General features: G+C 46.3%; 1 long non-coding RNA gene across 1 annotated transcript in view; it reads left to right on the top strand.

The window, feature by feature from the left end:
- Nucleotides 1-1,818: 1,818 nt before the first annotated feature.
- Nucleotides 1,819-4,927, top strand: part of LOC118166805 — a 9,265-nt gene continuing 6,156 nt past the window's right edge. The window contains exon 1 of the long non-coding RNA XR_004750733.1: nucleotides 1,819-2,003. This is a non-coding gene — a long non-coding RNA (uncharacterized LOC118166805). The remainder of the gene's footprint in view (nucleotides 2,004-4,927) is intronic.

Genomic DNA, 4,927 nt, shown 5'->3' with positions numbered 1-4,927 from the left:
GTACCTGTAGAGTGCAATAAGGTCGCCCCTGAGCCTCCTCTTCTCCAGGCTAAACAGTCCCAGCTCCCTCAGCCGCTCCTCATAAGACTTGTTCTCCAGACCCTTCACCAGCTTTGTAGCCCTTCTCTGGACTCGCTCAAGCACCTCCGTGTCCTTCTTGTAGCGAGGGGCCCAAAACTGAACGCAGTACTCGAGGTGCGGCCTCACCAGAGCCAAGTACAGGGGGACAATCACTTCCCTGGACCTGCTGGCCACGCTGTTTCTTATGCAAGCCAGGATGCTGTTGGCCTTCTTGGCCACCTGAGTACACTGATGGCTCATATTCAGCCGACTATCAACCAATACTCCCAGGTCCTTCTCTGCCAGGCAGCTTTCTAACCACACATCTCCCAGCCTGTAGTGCCGTTTGGGGTTATTGTGCCCCAGGTGCAGGACCCAGCACTTGGCCTTGTTGAACTTCATACTGTTGGCCTCGACCCATCGGTCCAGCCTCTCCAGATCCTCCTACAGAGCCTTCCTACCCTCAAGCAGATTGACACACGCACCTAACTTGGTGTCGTCTGCAAACTTGCTGAGGGTGCACTCGATCCCCTCGTCCAGATCATCGATGAAGATGTTAAAGAGGACTGGCCCCATTACCGAGCCCTGGGGGACTCCACAAGTGACTGGCCTCCAACTGGATTTGACTCCATTCACCACGACTCTCTGGGCCTGGCCATCCAGCCAGCTCTTAACCCAACGAAGTGTACGCCAGTCCAAGCCACGAGCAGCCATTTTCCTGAGGAGAATGCTGTGGGGAACAGTGTCAAATGCCTTACTGAAGTCAAGGTAGACCACATCCACAGCCTTTCCCTCATCCACTAAGCGTGTCACCTTGTCATAGAAGGAGATCAGGTTTGTCAAGCAGGACCTGCCCTTCGTAAACCCATGCTGACTAGGCCTGATCACCTGCTTGCCCTGCAAGTGCTGCATGATGACACCCAAGATAATCTGCTCCATGAGCTTCCCTGGCACTGATGTTAAACTAACAGGCCTATAGTTCCCCGGGTCTACCCTCCGGCCCTTCTTGTAGATGGGTGTCATGTTTGCTAGCCGCCAGTCAAGTGGGACCTTCCCTGATAGCCAGGACTGTTGATAAATGATGGAAAGCGGCTTGGCCAGCTCCTCAGTACCCTTGGCTGGATCCCACCCGGACCCATCGACTTGCGTACATCCAAATGCTGTAGCAGGTAGCCAACCATTTCCTCTGGATTGGGCGGGGCACATTCTTCTCCCCATCCCCTTCCACAAGCTCAGGGTACTGGGCATCCAGAGAACAACTGGTTTTGCTGTTAAAGACTGAGGCAAAGAAGGCGTTAAGCACCTCAGCTTTTTCCTCATCTCTGATTACTAAGTTTCCCCCCCGCATCCAGTAAAGGGTGGAGATTCTCCTTAGTCCTCCTTTTGGTACTGATGTATTTATAAAAACATTTTTTGTTGTCTTTAACAGCAGTGGCCAGATTGAGCTCCAGATGAGCTGTGACCTTCCTGATTTTGTCCCTGCACTGCCTCGCAACATCCTTGTAGTCCCCCTGAGTGGCCCGCCCTCTTTTCCAAAGATTATAAACCCTCTTTTTTCTCCTAAACTCGAGCCACAGCTCTCTGTTCAGCCAGGCTGTTCTTCTTCCGCGCCGGCTCATCTTTGGGCATGTGGGGACAGACCACTCCTGAGCCATTAAGATTTCTTTCTTGAAGAGCGCCCAGCCTTCCTGGGCTCCTCTGTCTTTCTTCTCAGTGGGAATTCTTTCTTTGTTGTGACTGTCGTAGGAAATTAAAAATGGTGATTTGTTAAAATTAACAGAAGATACTCAGCTCTCCAAAAATGGCTTCTTGCATCATGCGCAGGTCTTGCTGCTGAGAAATAGCTGGAGAGGAGCATGTCTCTCCATGTACCAAGGAGAAAGATGAGCATGAAGGATCGCTTGATGGAAGAGTGTGTCTGAGGATCAGAGGACAGTTCCCAGGTTGGTTGCAGTCTCACATGACTCTTAGCAGGTCACCTGTGATCTCCTCATCCCCTCACCTGATCAGTGGCTAGCAGAGTATTTCCCTGCTAGGGTTGGCCTCTTCTCCTTTGCCTATGGGAAACTCCTGGAGTTGTTGTGCTGTTCCCAATTGTGCTGGTGCTTTGGCCCAGCAAAGAGCAAGTATGGTTGTACTGCTTTGTGAAGCCAGGTGAGTTAAAATTGCATGCATGGTAGACCTGGGTTGGGAGGACAGAGATATTTGGCTGCATACTGGCTGTAAATGTCATCTCCAAGTTCACTGGAGACCCTGGGGATGTATCCAGGCTGCTAGACTGTGCTGCAGCCTGTTAGACTGGCTCTTCACTGAACCTTTGTGCTATGTTAGAGGAAATTAGCAGTGGGATGTGGGAAAACACTGTGCAGATAGATACTATGAGCAATGGGGTTTCCAGACCTCATATTATAAATGATAATTAAAAGCTCTCTGCAAATCTTGAAGGGGAAATGTGCCATGGTGAAAGCCAGGCATCTTCAAGGTGAGAGAGACCTTCCTGGTTGGACAGGATGGCTTGGTGTGACCACTGAGTGTAGTTATGGCCTGACATCAGCAGATTTCCTGATGAAGTCACAGTAAGACTGTTATTTTTGAAAATCAATAACATGGTTAATAGTCTTGTCCTAGCATTTCTTGGGAAGGGTAATTGTACAGCTTAAAAAAGATCCAAACTTTAAAAGCGCTGTGACATACCATTTGAGCTGAAACATTTTTAGATGGAAAATCAGAACATGCTTCTATCACTAAGGTCCAAAAAAAAGTTCATCTGCTTGATCATCTCAGCCAGTTTCCCCTCCACAGAGACAAAGGAGTCACCTGGTGTAGCTCTGTTCCTCTGCTGAACGCACAAGAAGCCTGGCTCCCCAGGCTGGCAAATATCCTGAGAGCTGCTGGGAAAATCTGGAGAGCTCAGGCCATGTGCTCTCGTGTCTGCTGTCAGAGGGTGGGTTATTGCCAAGGAAATCTGATCTCTGTTGCCATTTACACCACGCTCTTCTGCCGGGCACCATTGCCAGTAGTCCCATCAAGTGTGTACCTCCTACTGCCCTTCTTCAGAGACAGGTGGTAGCAGGGAGGGGATAGCACTGAGCTAAGGGCAGGTCTTAAGAACTGCCTTATTCCTTTGCTTTATCAAAAGCACAGTAGTGCTGTTAAGGTGGACTGGATATTACAAGAGATTCTGTAGAGGAAGCCTTTGGCTCAGGAGATCCCTGAAACAATCATAGCTGGAAATTGGCATTAACATCCAAGAGAAAAAATGTTCTGTCTTGGTCTCATGCTGTTTGCTTGGGAGTCTGCTCCTTGAAGCTGTCAGAGATGGGTGTGGTACCAAATGGATCTCAAGTCCATTCTTATGTGCTTGTGATAACACCGTTCTTAACTAATCCCTAAAACAGTTTCATAGAATCATAGAATCATAGAATATCCTGAGTTGGAAGAGACCCATAAGGATCAAGTCCAACTCCTGGCATCACACAGGTCTACCCAAAAGTTTAGACCATGTGACTAAGCGCACAGTCCAAATGCTTCTTAAATTCAGACAGGCTTGGTGCAGTGACTACTTCACTGGGGAGCCTGTTCCAGTGTGCAACCACCCTCTCAGTGAAGAACCTCCTCCTGATGTCTAGCCTAAATACAAGCATCCAGGCAGCTCCTCAGCACACGAAGTAGAGGTTGCATTATTTTGACTCCTAGAGTTAGGTATATGAAATTTAGCAGACTTTCTTGTTTATTCAAGTTTCTGTTTTATCCTCACCTCTCTGACTTGAAAAAAGAAGAAAGAAAACTGGAACTGTTTGTGTTTTTTATTCTTTGTTCTTTTTCTTTGAAAAGGTGGTTAGCCACAGCCAGTGGGCTACTTCTGTTCATGAAGAGCTTTGCATTCTTAAGCCAAAAAAAAATACATATTTTTTGAGATTAAGGAATATGTGCCAAAATCAGGTGGAAGTAAAAATCTCCATGAAAATGCAAAGTCTGTACTTTCTCTGGATTACTGTGCTTTCTCAGCTGGGATTATTGAAAGGTTGTTATTTCTACACATAGACTGAATCCAGGAAAGTTCAGATAGCCAGTGGAAATGAGGAGGAATCTGATCCATGTTCCCTAGGTGGAATTCCACAACTAAGTGTAAGGTTGCAAATGTTGGAGCCTTTAGGTGGCTGAAAATTAACTGTATAAGCTGCCTATGTTTCTACTCCTCTTTTTATTGTTATCCTTCATGTGGATTTTTTTTCTAACTTTATATTTTCCCTTCTGAACTTTTCTAGTGCCTTTTCCTCTGCTTTCATTCTCTAGCTCCTTCTCATAGCCATTTCTTTTGCCTTCTTGCACTTAATTGTTCTCTCCACTCAACAAAGCAGTCTAGTAAACATGAAATGTCTTTTCCCTTCCACCCTAATGAGTTTCCTTTTCCATCCTAATGAGTTGATCTGTATATTCTCTTTATGTCAAATCCATTTCTTAAATAATTTCTCACTAGCTGTTTCATTCTCTCTCTGAATCCATACCAGAATGTTACTTGTGATTCTCCTTCAGTATTTCCCTCACTCTTGAGTCTTATGTCCTTCAGCGTGCCACTTTGGCTGATACACTGGAGTCTCAAGAGAGCCTGGCAGGCACTGCTACTCTTTTCTGATCTTGCCAGAAGTAATATTTCTTCTATGCAAGGCACCTCATAATTCAAGTGAGGTCAGGCAGGACCTGAGAGCTGAACCTGTCCTGTCCAATGAATCAGCAGTGTGATTGAAAGAATTTGTACAAACCATCACAATGATTTTGTTTGTTCCTGTGCCAGCCATAGGTCTTTTTGCATCTCATGTTTTTCTTTTCTTTTCTTTTCTTTTCTTTTCTTTTCTTTTCTTTTCTT

Source organism: Oxyura jamaicensis, chromosome 4 (genome assembly GCF_011077185.1).
Source record: "Oxyura jamaicensis isolate SHBP4307 breed ruddy duck chromosome 4, BPBGC_Ojam_1.0, whole genome shotgun sequence".
NCBI classification, from domain to species: domain Eukaryota; kingdom Metazoa; phylum Chordata; class Aves; order Anseriformes; family Anatidae; genus Oxyura; species Oxyura jamaicensis.
Note: the sequence above shows the minus strand (reverse complement) of the source record. Positions and strands in the feature narration are given on the sequence as shown.